The following is a 14309-nucleotide window of genomic DNA, read 5'->3' on the forward strand; positions in this document are numbered from 1 at the left end:
GAATGGAGGCATGATATTCCTTACAATCCCTTGAATTCCAGCCTTCTCTGGATACACTGGAATAGATTTCACATGTGGAAAATAGGGAGGGTGCCACTGAGAGTATAGATTTTGGAAAATAAAGAAACAGGATCTTCTGGAAAGACACGTGGACCATGAGGATCCTGATCTACAGCTCCAGGTCCGCTTCCCAGAACCCTGGACAAATTACAAGAAGCCTCAATGTTCTGGCTGGACAATTGCTGTGTTTACCCTGAGTAGCTTGCATTTTTGAAATGATCAAATATGCTAAGGATTGCAAATCACTATGTGGAAAAAAACGCACTATGGCAACTCTAAAAGTCTATACACGTGAAGAGAGCACGTATTACCTTTCAGTACATGAGTCTGAGCAAGCTCCAGGAGATAGTGATGGACAGGGAAGCCTGGCACATTGCAGTTCATGGAGTCACAAAGAGTCAGACACGACTGAGTGACTCAACAGCAACAACAATGGTAGATGACACCAAATATGGTCATGCGTTAAGATTCTAGAGTCAGGTCTCAGCCTGAACCTCAGCTGTAGCTTTTATTAACAGTGAGACCTTAGATAAATCATATCATTCTATGAGCCTCAGTCACTACATCTGTAAAATGGGATGATAGGGCAAACTTCCTGGAAGTACCATGAGAACTGAGATAAAGGGAAAGTATTCAGAATGATGCTTTAGTTGGCACTCCAAATGATGCTACTAATAATATCAGTATTGTGGACAACTTTTATTTCATGCATATTGTGAGCTATGGTGTGCCATATATGGCTTGTACTGACTCCCATAAGCCAGTTGTGCACATCTCTTTCTAATTTCGTGTTCCGTGACATATTGGTAGCTTGAAATCGGCCATGAGGAAGTTATTTACACCACAGACTTTGGCAGATTCCACAAATCAGAGTTGTTGGTTTGTTTTTATTTCCAGAAAGTTAGTTTACTATCATCCCACTGATTCTGAATTTTGAAGGTGTTTTAGTTTAGGTCCTCTAGAAATAGTTCCTGAGGTAGACATTCATATGCAAATAAGTTATTAAGGGTGTGCTCCCAAGTAAAATCTGTAAAGGGGTGAGAGAAGCTGGGCATAGGAAAGAAACCAGACTAAGAGGTAGTTTCAGCTGAAAGCTTATCTCAGCCTGATCCCATAGAGAGCTCTGCAGGCTGAAAGGCACCTCAGAGTTCCCATCCTAAGGCTAAGGGGCCAGAATTTTCCGCTGTCATATTAACTGGCCATTGGCTACTAACCACCGTCTGGGTGGGGTGTAGCTTTCCAGACTTTTCTGTGTGAGACAGCTCCTGATCTTGGAGTAATTCTCTGGAGAAGTGTCTAGCTGTGAGTCACTGACATCCTCTATTGCTGAGAGACGGATGGGCCAGCTCAGTGAAAAAAGGACCTGAACAGGACACCAACAATATCCACCGAAATAAAGAAAACAGTGTATTGTTCTAGACATTTGAATTGGGATAGGTTTGGGAAACCTCTCCTACATGTGTAATGCAGTGCAGAAAGGTTGTTTATTCAATCAATAAACATTCACTTCTTATGGACTACGTTCCTGGTACCGGGATAGATGCTGAAGATTGAGGGATGATACACTCAGATGTGGGATCCCTGCACTGAAGGAGTTTACATTCCAGCCCTGGAGACAGACACGAACCTAATTCGGGGCATAAATAAACATACATTTACAACTGTGATGACGGTTGCTGTGAAAGGGGATAAGAAAGTAGCACAGCCCACCTTCTGTATCCATGGGTTACACATCCCCAGACTTAGCCAAGTGGGGATCAAACAATTTTTGAAAGAAAAAAAAAATTTCAGAGGTTTCCAAAAAGCAAAACTTGGATATGCTCTGTTGCCAGCCACTATTTATGTAGCCTTTAGATTGTATGTGAAGTCTAAGCTAGAGATGATTTAAAGTGTACTGAAGTTTGTATATGGGTGAAACACAGATTTTATGCCATTTTGTATCAAGGATTTAAATATTCCTGAATTGTGGAATCGACAGAGTCCTGGAACCAATCCCTTATGGACACCTAGGATTGACTGTCCACTTGGATGTAGAGAGAGGGGTTTCATAGGCAGGAAAATCCCCGAGGACCTCCCCAAAAAAGGGAGAGCTGAGCAGAGATCTGAAGAACTTGAGGCTCTCTGCCTAAGTGTGTGCTCAGTTGTGTCCAGCTGTTAGTGACCCCATGGACTGTAGCCCGCCAGGCTCCTCTGTCCATGGAGATTCTCTAGGCAAGAATACTGGAGTGGGTAGCCATTTCCTTCTCCAGGGGATCTTCCTGACCCAGGGATTAAACCCATGTCTCCTGTGTCTCCTACATTGGCAGGGGTGTTCTTTACCACTGAACCACCTGAAAAGGCCCATTGGAGCTCTTAGGTGTGGGGATGGGGTGGATCTAAAAGAGGAAATCAGTCCTGAATATTCATTGGAAGGACTGATGTTGAAGCTGAAACTCCAATACTTCAGCCACCTGATGCGCAGACTGACTCATTGGAAAGAACCCTGATGCTGGGAAAGATGGAAGGTAGGAGAAGGGGACCACAGAGGATGAGATGATTGGATGGCATCACCAACTCGATGGACATGAGTTTTGAGTAAGCTCCAGGAGTTGGTGATGGACAGGGATGCCTGGCGTGCTGCAGTCCATGGGGCCAGGAAGAATCCGACACGACTGAACTAAACTGGGAAGGGGAAGGCACTGATATCAGGCAGGGAAGTGAATCTTCCCCGCAGCCTGGCTCCAGGGTGAGCTTGCATATGGAGATTAGTCCTGAGACCCTAGGAGCAGGATGGCTCCCTGAGGCCAGGGGGAGGGCTATATGAGGAAGCAAGGGAGAGTTACCTCTGCTCAGAGAGCAGCACCCAGAAAGCAGACCAGCTCTTCTCTTTTTCCACTGAGATTCTAGCAATCTCTATTTTGAAAACAAGACTATTTTAATGCTCTCGATATTTTCTATGATTGGTTACTTTCTTTTCTTTTTGATGTTTAAAAAAGTGCCTTTTGAAAATTCCTGCCCGATTTAGCTGTGCCAAGGAAGTCGGGGTGGGGGGGTGGGGGGGGTGAATTGTCTCCTTACTAAAACCGGAAACTGGAAAAAAAAATGTGGGGGGAGTAGTGATATGGATATGCAAGATGTCTATAAATGTGTGTGATCGTGTGAGCACATGTGCATGTCTGCTTGTGTGACCAGGGCTGAGGTGGAGAGTGGAGGTGGGGGAGGGGAGGGGATGACTGGCAAGACCTGGAGGGAGGAGGGGAAGTGGTTCATTGCTGCTGCTTGGCCAGTTATTAAAGAGAAACAACATTCCCAGCAGGAGGCAGAAGGGCCATAAAACCAGTGGCTCCACAATTTATGATGCTAACTGAGATTCCATAGTTGGAAGCGAGACTATCCCCCGAGCATCAAGGTCAACAAGCCAGCGATGCCCAGGCTCCCAAAGAGCTCCCCAGTGCCCCCCTATTAATCAACCCATTGCTGAAAATGCACCAATGAGCTCTGCTCTGGAAACATCATTAATAAGCAGGGACAGGCCAAATTGCTAAGAATTCCAGGATAAGGGCAAGAAGGCAAGGAAAAAAAAATATTTATATACACATATGTGCGTGTTTGCATACAGGGCGTAGCCTATTATGCATACTGGGTCATCTATTACTGAGGTCATATACAAGTGTGTCTATTCATTTTCCATATATTTTATGTTCTAGAAGAAATTTTCAAGCTTTAGAACCCTGCCAGATGGAATTAGAGCAATTGTTCTTCTGTGGAGACTTTGGGAAATTAATGAGGTCCTCACGCAGAGCCGTGAGAAAACAGGAATTTTTTTCTCAAAGTGCCCAGTTTCCAAAAATACGGCAGCCACGATCCCAGAGAGAGCAATGTTTAGTGGCTAATCGTGAGGCCTATCAGTGGCCCGGCGTATCTTCTGGGTTTATTGCAATTCCGAATAGAGCTTTAATCAGCTTAGCCCAGCCTGGTTGCTGGGGCTGCGAGTGGAGGGCTGGGGGGACTTCAAGCAAAGAGCGTTTTCCTACAAATCCTCTGGACACCATCTTCTCTGCTCAGAAAGAAATGGATCATTCTTTCTCCAGCTCCATCCTGGAGCCCAGAGCTTAACTCTCTTTTGTGTTTCGGGAAGAAAGCAGGGAGGAGACCTTTGCAATTCAAATCCCAATGAGTATGCATTCTCTCTGTGTTTCGGGCTTCCATCCTGGGTGGGGGTTTGGACCCCAAGTTGGAAATCCCAGCCCCGAAAATGTGTTTCTGTTTTAATGTTCTATCATCAAAACTTTCCCTGGATGTTCTGTTCCCGTCAGAGACCACCCTGAAAATGAGAACTCTGTGCCACTTTCGTCACCCTCCAAGCCCCACGGGACATGTCTTTGGCCAGTAGGGTGACCTCCCATTCTGATGCCTTCCTGCACAGATCAGATCGCTAGTGGCGGGGAAAGGAGAGCTCAGCTCCGGGCCCCGCCTCCATCCAATGAGCCATCTGGGCCCAAGCTAAACCAAAAAGCTGGCTTGCTTCCTCCCTCTGCTCCAGTCTGCCTCCAGTTTGGAACAGGAGGGGCTTTTTGTCAGCAATCAGCCCCAAAGGGTGTTTTCCTATTGCCTAACAGACCTCAGGAGCAGAAATGCTGTCTATCTGCCCAGTTCCTCTGTCCCCTGCAGCTCTGTCTTCTGTTTGGGGCTCTCTCAGAGGGAACCCAGGGAATTTATAATATGTTGTGTTTGGTTTGAGCAACAGCAAATGACCCCGGGAAGATTTTAAAGGGCTCTTCTTATTAACAATGTAGGGCAGGACATAAATGTATTTTTTTACACTGATGTGTATCGAGACAGTTTATAGAGGACTTTTTAAACCACCCTTTATTGAGCATGTACTATATACCAGCACTATACATTAAGTATTTATATCCATGATACAATATGCTTTGATGAAATGAAAACTTTAAGGGACATTTTCAGAACCAGTGAGTATAAGAGTTTGAGGTTTTGACTTAGGTCTGTCGGATTCATAGGAGGTTCTGTGTCACCATTAGTCTCAGTCTACATGTCATCAAATATCAGAGCTTCCAATAAACAAGGTTAAACTCATTAAACTGACATTTTTGCAAGTGGACCACTGAACTTGTCAGTTGGTAAGTAGCAGAAAAGAGAAAAGACTTTTTAAGTCAGGGCTCTTTGTTCTGTATCTATGAATGATGAAAAAGATGGGAGAGGAAAGTTCTCCTTCTGTTCTAGTCTCAGCAGAAAGTACTTACCTTCCTCGTTAGTAGTAGTGCATGCCTGCTCAGTCGTGCCTGACTCTTTGAGACCCCATGGACTTTGCCCACCATTGGATTTCCCAGGCAAGAATACTGGAGTGGGTTGCCATTTCCTAGTTCAACCTTCCTCATTGAGCAAATTCAAAAGGCACTTACTGAATGACCAGGAATGGGATTCAGGCATCCCATCATCCCAAATGTGCCCTGGGCAGGAGTTATCTGTGCTAGAAGGATGGCATTTGGAGGACCAAAGGCAGACTGTAACCAAGAACCACGTTCAGCACTCATGCCAAGGTCAAGTACCTCACTCGCTGTGGGAGTCTAAGAGGTCCCAGTTCTCTGCACACGGGAAAGGTGAGGGCAGCTTCCTGGGCTGACATCCCTAGGTGTGGCTCTTGATTCGCAGAGGTCTCAGAGAGGAAGAGATTCAGGCTATGGAACCAAGGAGGATGGGGCAGACGGTGGATACTGGGGATGTTTCTTTTTTGATCTTATTAGACTGGGGAAAGACCCACAGTACTTCTAATGGCTGCTGAGATAGGAGGTCTGTTAGCTGAATGGATGCACTTTGTTTTTAATTAAAAACACAGACACCCTGACCTTAACAAGATGAACTAAAGGTGAGGAACTCATAACCAACTTTCAAGGCAGCTTTAGGAAAACTGAATTTGAGTCTGCCCTTAACAGTTTCATGACCTCGAACGAGCTCTGTTATCATGCTGTGCTTTGGTTTCACCATTCATGTGGCCAGCAGTTAATACTTCTTGTTAATCTAAATTGTTACATATATGTGCTTTTCCAACTCAGCTCTGAGTATGGACTTCAGCTACCATAGGACCGTCATTATTCATATTGAGCCTCAGAAAGAGGGCAAGGAAAATTAATCCTCACTGAGAATTTACTCTGTACCAGGTACCATATCAGATACTTTGCAAGCACTAATCCAGTTTGATCCTCACCCTGCATATCTTCAGCTCTATGTATAAATAAGTTTCAGAGAAATTTTGAATGCTATCTGATCTCAGACAGCGCTGAAGTGAAGCCTATCTGATGCTATGTTCAAGCTCTCTCAGACTCTTGGCATCACACTTAGACATTTTAACACTCACATCAGAAACAAGAGATGACTTCTCTTATACTTCATGGTGTGTGTGTGTGAGTGCTCAGTCATGTCTGACCCTTTGTGACCCCATGAACTGTAGCCACCAGCCTCCTCTGTCCATGGGATTTCCCAGCAAGGATAGTGGAGTGGGCTGCCGTTTCCTTCTCCAGGGGCTTTTGCCAAGCCAGGGATCAAACCCACGTGTCCTATGTCTCCTGCATTGCAGGCAAATTCTTTACCACTGAGCCGTTCCTTCTGCATTACTTTTATTTGCAAATGGACCCTGCTCGCTCAACTGGGCCAGTTATTTTCAAAGTAATGTCTTCATGTCCAGTTGTTCATCCATCTCCACTCATCCAAGTCTAGAGGACTATAGGGGACACTTCTTCAATCTCACTTGAATCTAAATGCCCCGAATCCAACTTGTCCTTGGGGGTCTAGCTAAGTCCAGGGAGTAGAGGAGGTATGAGAGATGTTGACTGGGTGCCAAAGATGAACAGGTCTCACCTCATATTCCCAATCCACTTCCACCACGACTTCCAAATTTTTGGTCCACAGGTTGATTTCCCACCACTAGTGCCATGGAAGTCCTCTCTTAGCCAGGGCCTGGGGCTCCGAAGCTGCCCAGATGGTCCTAGGGTCATCAGTGGGGGTAGCTTAGCAGGCTTGACAATTCAGAGGTGTAGCAGATTCAGGAAGGGGAAAGTAACTCAGTGATTGTGTATTAAAAGTCAAGTGAGCCAAGTAGTCGTTGATCAATGAAAAAATGAATTACTCAGACTTTGAAGACAAAGCAAGTCGCTACAGGAGAAGAGACTAAAAAAACAAAACCTCTAAGCAGAAGTTTACAACATTTTTTGGCACCAGGGATTGGTTTCGTGGAAGACAATTTTTCCATGAACCAAAGTGCGAGAGGTGGGGGTGGGGGGGGTGGGGGAGGAATTGTTCAAGTGCGTTACTTTATTGCGTACTTTATTATTATTGAATCATCGCCACCTTAGAGTGCCAGGTATTAGATCCTGGAGGCTGGGGACTCCTGCACTGTGGACAAGTGGAGCCCTTCAGCTTCACACTTTTACCTATAATTTTTCTTATTTACTCCTTTTACTGTCCCCACTCAAGCCTATTTCCATATGATGGAGCATCAGAGTTTCAGGTCCTGGATCTATTGTTGTCGCTGTTCAGTCACTAAGTTATGGTCAACTCTTTGTGACCCCATGGCCTATGGCCCACCAATCTCCTCTGTCCACGGGGTTTTCCAGGCCAGAATACTGGCATGAGTTGCCATTTCCTTCTACAGAGGATCTTCCAGACCCAGAATCTAATCCATGTCTTCTGCATGGGCCAGTGGATACTTTACCATTCAGCCACTAGGGAAGGCCCCTCTGTGTCTGTTACTTCACTGTTTACAGACAGACAACATCTAACTCAAGGAAGTCTTGAGTTTTTAGCATTTGAATTCTTTTTTCTTGCAGGACCAAAGGCTCCCACTCTGCTTGGCTCTATCTGGTTCTGTCTGGCTGTACTCTGTCCTCTGAAATAACTTCCCTGCTTCAGTTTTCCTTCTCCTTTCCGAAGCCAGTCCCTTCCTGCTTCTCCTCTGGTTTTTCTAGTGAAGCCCATGATGCCGATTCCAGCTGTTTATAATCACCTCCCTCAGGCTTCTCGGGGCGAATGACTCAGCACTCTGCCTTATTTTCTTTGTGTGTGTGTGTGTTTGCAAGAAACCAGATATTTGTTTAACATAGTCCCTGCAATATCATAATCACTAGATATTCATGCATGCTTCCCTTAAGCAAGTTGCTCCTACAGTTCTCAAGTCACTGAGTAAAGAAGGTAGATTTTGAAATTAGAAGTAACTGGACTTGAATTTCACCTCTAACTGAACGTCCTGGTTATTTAGCCTCTCCAAACCTCAGTTTTTCATCTGTAAATAGGGCTCATGGCATATATTTCTCAGAGTTGTTACAAAGATAAAATGAAAACATGAATGAAAAAGGCCTATTGCAGTGCTTACCCACTGGATATTTTTTTAACTCAAAGTATATTATTTCTTTTTTGTCTCAGATATCCAGTCAGCAATTAAATCGAACGAATTCTTCCTTCCTAATGTCTTGCAAATGATCTCATTTCTACTACTCCTTTTTTAATCAAGGTCATAGAGCTTAGTTCTGAACTATTAAAATACTCTTCTGAGTGATTTTTTTCAGCTTCTCATCTTCACCTTTTTGTATTAGATTAATTTCTCTAAATTATGCATTCTATTCCTGCTCTAGGATCAGCACCCAATCCTTCAAGGTCACTCTTAGCTGCAGGTTTGAGTTTTATCCTTGTGGATTCAGCTCTCCCCACCTAGTTCTCTGAGTTAGCATCTATCAAAGCATGGTACCCAGGTTGCCTCTGGGCCAAGCATACCTAAGGCATGCTGTCAGAGACACCCCGCCACCTCAAGAAATTTACCCTGGTATCTAGACTTCCCATAATCTTGGCCCATCTTGCTCTCCTTACTTCCCATTTTATCTAGTCTTGTCTTTGCATTCTAGAGTGTCTTCCATCTTAAAACACTGAAATAGGACTTCCCTGGTGGTCCAGTGGTTAAGAATCCTCCTTGCAATGAGCGAGACATGGATTCAATCCCTGTCGGGGAACTAGAATTCCACGTGCCATGGAGCAGCTAAGCACACGCACTGCACCTTCTGGGCCTTCGTGCCACAACTAGAGAGTCCATGCGCTACAATGAAAGATTCTGCATGCCTCCAACGAAGACCCGATGCAGCCAAATCTAAAAAAAAATTAAAATAAAGGATATTATCATTAAAGAAAAAGAATAGGCACTGAAACGTCACCAGAAAAAGAATTTGATCATTTGATCCATGGAGACTAGGGTTTGAATCTCAATTCTAAGGAGTAACATCTACAAAGTCACTTATCTCCCAGTCATCAGTATAAAATGAGGATGATGACACCCATCTGAGATAATATTGGGGGGACTACATAAGGGCACAGGGTCAAACTACCAGTGACCAATGGAAAACAGTCAACAAATACTCATCTCTCTTTCTTTCTACTTTCGTGTTGCCTTTTGTCCATCAGAGAACGGGTAGCATCCTCACAGTTCTCCACACTGTGGAAAGGTGTGCCGCCTCTTTGCTTCACCAGCTCTCTTTTTCTCGTGTTCTTCTTTTTTGCTACTAACTGTTTATGTTAAATCAATCCACTCTGTGGGTTTCCCTCGTAGCTCAGCTGGTCAAGAAGCTGCCTGTAATGCAGGAGACCCTGGCTGGATTCCTGGGTCTGGAAGATCTGCTGGAGAAGAGATAGGTTACCCACGCCAGTATTCTTGGGCTTCCCTGGTGGTTCAGCTGGTAAAGAATCCACCTACAATGCAGGAGACCTGGGTTCAATCCATGGATTGGGAAGATCCCCTGGAGGCTACCCAGTCCAGTATTCTGGCCTGGAGAATTCCATGGACTCTAGCGTCCATAGGGGGTCACAAAGAGTTGGACACAACTAAGCGACTTTCACTTTCAATCCACTCTTTAATGACAATGGGAAAAAGAAAACTCAGAGTAAACATTTTTATATTTTTGGACACCAAGTAGCATATAACCAAAATGCACAATGAAGCAACTATAGAAATAGCAAGGAGATATCAATGGAAACACTTTCAGAGGATCAGGAAACAGCCTCATCTTCCTCAGCCCAATATGCCTTTGTAGGAAATATGCATAGTCTCCAATTAGAAAGTACTGGTTTTGTAAAATATCCATGGGCCACCAAATAGCATCCATTAGCCAAGACAGAAATTCTCCATAAGGAACAAACTCAAAAATCAAGCAGCAACAAAAAACTGTGCGCACTATTCAGATCCCAGCTCATGTTCTTCCTCTTTTCTAAAAGCCTTCTGCCAGGCTGCATGCAATGTGGACATAACAGCTTTTCTGAAACCCAGTTGGCCTTGCCTCTCATTGGAAGGGTTGCCATGCTCCCTAAATGGACCCCCTCTCTTGTGTCCCATCTTAAAAAATTGCAGGAAGTTTGTTTCATTCATTCATGAATCCACTTGCCCATGTGGTCATTCATTCCTTGACGCATTCATTTAAGATATTCACCTAATGAAGATAAACAACCACCCAATGGCATCCCTGGCAATTAATGCCTACTCCAGAAATCATCCTGGATCCAACCCATAGATGGTTTGAAAATTAGCAACTCAGTGGTGTAAGCATCTCATATCGGGCAGGGTGTTCTACAGATTTTAGATTGTTAAGAAAGGCAAATTAGGACACATGCTTCATGAAGGAATGGAGAATGGGGTTAGCGTCACATCTCTGATTTTGAGATGTGAAGGACAACTTCACTTCTGTCCTCTTCTCTGGAGCCCTAGGGCTCCAAGTCTTCCATGTAGCCTCTCATCACTCCCTGAATGAGCATGAGAAGACCTGGTGGCCATGGGTTCTTGCCTGATCTTTCCATGATCCCATCTCACTCCTCCTCACCTGCCTGCCTTCTCTCCACTGCTGCCCTTGCCTTCCCAGCCAGGATCAGCCTCACCTGGAAGGACCTCAAAATCTTGGATGAGGTCTCTCAGAATCCTGTGTCTGGTCCTCATAGCTTTTCCCAGGTGGTATACCTGACGCTCACCACCTGCAAATGCAGCCTTGTCTCTCCTGGGTCAATTCCAAACAAGGCAGACTCAGCCTCACTGGGGAGTGGGCTCTCCAACGAATTTTGCATTCTGACACCCGACTTTTGCTGCTGGGTTCCATGTTATCCATTTGGTAGATAATTAGCCATCACCTACTAAGTTGGTATCAAGGATCTTAAGTTCAGAGATGAATAAGACACAACATATGCCCTTTAAAGAACTATTAGAACTGGTGGTCCAGTGGATAAGAATATGACTGTTAATGCAGAGAACATGGGTTCAATCCCTGGTCCAGGAAGATTCCACATGCCACAGAGTAACTAAGCCCTCAAGCCACAATTACCGAGTCCATGTGCTGCAAGGAAGAGTAGCTCCCACTCACTGCAACTAGAGAAAGCCCTGGGCACAGCAACCAAGATTCAGTACAGCTAAAAATAATTAACTAAATTTTACAAAAATTAACTATTAAATTAGTGGGATCACAATATAACTATATTACAATATACACAATATATACAATTATGTACAATATACACAATACAACTATAAATAATAAGCACAATACAACTTGATTAGCTGTATTACTTATACAACTCAGACAATGAGACATACAAGTTCTTGGGCTTCTTTTGCCAGTTAGTAGCTACATCTTCTCCTAATCCTCACTCATTCTTTCACTTGACAAGTGTTTCTTGAGGACTGAATATATTCTAGGCCCTAGGGAAGTAAAGCTGTGACCAATCTAGACAGCATATTAAAAAGCAGAGACATTAGTTTGCTGACAAATGACCATCTAGTCAAAGCTATGATTTTTCCAGTATTCATGTATGGATATGCGAGTTGGACCATAAAGAAAGCTGAGTGCCAAAGAATGGATGCTTTTGAACTGTGGTGTTGGAAAAGACTCTTGAGAGTCCCTTGGACTGCAAGGAGATCAAACCAGACAGTCCTAAAGGAAATCAGTCCTGAATATTCATTGGAAGGACTGATGCTGAAGCTGAAACTCCAATACTTTGGCCACCTGATGCAAAGAACTAACTCAGTGGAAGAGACCCTGATGCTGGGAAAGATTGAGGGCAGGAGGAGAAGGGGATGACAGAAGATGAGATGGTTGGATGGCATCACTAATGTGATGGACACGAGTTTGAGCAAGTTCCAGGAGTTGGTGATGGACAGGGAAGGCTGGTGCTACAGTCCATGGGGTCACAATTTGCTGGGTACAACTGAGTGACTGAACTGAACTGAGAGATGCACTAATGAAATCACAGACATATTTTTCACTCTTACAGAGTTTATAGTCTAGAGAGAGATGGAGATAAAAAAAGGTCCTAGTTGCTCAGTTGTGTCTGACTCTTTGCAACATCATGGACTGTAGCCCACCAGGCTCCTCCATCCATAGGATTTCCCAGGCAAGAACACTGCATTGTGTTACCATTCTCTTCTCCAGGGGATCTTCCCAACCCAGGAATTGAACCTGGGTCTCCTGCATTGCAGGTGGATTCTTTGCCATCTGAGTCAGCAGGGAATCCCCATATAACTACAACTTGTGATGAATTTCAACATATACTTATTGAGGGCTTGTAGGGTGTCTGGCACTGTTCTAATCGCTGTGGACATGGGGACAAAATGTCATCCATTTCCAAACTTCCTAAACCATCTAGAGAGCAGTTAAGAAACAAGATAAGAAGGGAACACATGTCCTCAGGTCAGTGCTCTGTGAAGACACAGAGGAGCGGGCTGGAGTGAGTGGGAGGGAGGCTAAGAGAGAGGAGACATATGTAACCATATAGCTGATTCGGTTTGCCGTACGCAGAAACTAACATAACATTGTTAAAGCAATTATATGCCAATTAGAAACAAACAAATAAAAGGGAACCTGTGTCATAATTTAGGGGTCAGTGCTAAGGAGAAGGGCTTCCCAGGTAGCTCAGTGGTAAAGAATCCACCTGCCAATGCAGGAGACACAGATTCAATCTCTGGGTCAGGAAGATCCCCTCGAGAAGGAAATGGCAAGCCACTCCAGTATTCTTGCCTGGAAAATCCCAAGGATAGAGGAGCCTGGTGGGCTACAGTCCACAGGGTCTTGAAGAGTCAAACATGACTAGGCAACTAAGCGTACATGCACAGTAAGGAGTAAAAGTGTAAAACAGAAAAAGGGGGCAATAGAATATTGGGAATATTGGGGAAGATGGAACTAAATTGTTAAATGAGGAGGAAATGCCTCCCTGAAAGTGATTTTTGAAAAAAAAAAGACTTTGAAGCAGTGAGGGCACAAGGCCTATGGATATTTGAGAGAAGAGCATTCCTAGAAGAGGAAATGGCAAGGGGGAAAGGCTTGACATGAGTGTATCTGAGTAAAGAAAATATAGCACAGCAATAAAGCAGCACAGAGGACATCTCCAGTGGTCTAGTGGTGAGACTCTGTGCTCCCAACGCAGGGGGCCCAGGTTGGATCCCTGATCAGGGAACTAGAGCCCACATGATGCAACTAAGACTGGGTTCATCCAGATAAATTTTGAAAAGTAAATAGAATTCGTTCAAAGAATTTTTAAAGCACAGGGACGTCCATTTGATGTCATCAACAAAGGCCTCTGTGGGGAGATGGTCTTTAAGCTGAGATGGGAGACCAAGGCAGTGCTTCTCTCTGTTACATTACTGTGTTCCTTTTAGGATTCTGTTTCTGATTCTGACTGCTTCCTGTGCTTAGGACTCCTTCCTGAGAAGCAGACCCCACCAATGGTGCCCACTGTCTCCCAGGTTTCTCCTCCCCAGAGCTCCTAACCAGGGTCCTGCTCCAAACAAGGATGCCACTCCAACATAATCATGCCCACAGATTTCTGATCTCTTTGCTTACTTGTCCACTTTTTGCTCACAACCCCACAGTGCCCCACTGTAGAAATGAGACCACCCTGGGAACCTGAAAGAATTTCCCACATCCATGTGGACAACTAGGACTCCACTCTCCATCAACAGTCAGCTTTCCAGCTGGGCAGACTCCCTCCATTCTAGTCCAGCACCAATTCCTCTTCCAGACGCCTCAGGCTTCTGAGGTCCCGGCATGCCTGGCAGCCAGTCCTGGCCAAGTTATGACACATTCACACTGTACTGAAAAAGGCAGCAATATAGCTTCTGGAGACTTGATGATTTATGGGGCTTCAGTCTACTTGGAAAGCCTACAGAGAAAAATGACAAAGGAACATGAGTTACGATGAGTTATATTCAGTTCTCTTTTGCCATTTACTAGCTATACGTC

This window comes from Odocoileus virginianus, chromosome 9 (genome assembly GCF_023699985.2).
Source record: "Odocoileus virginianus isolate 20LAN1187 ecotype Illinois chromosome 9, Ovbor_1.2, whole genome shotgun sequence".
Lineage (NCBI taxonomy): Eukaryota > Metazoa > Chordata > Mammalia > Artiodactyla > Cervidae > Odocoileus > Odocoileus virginianus.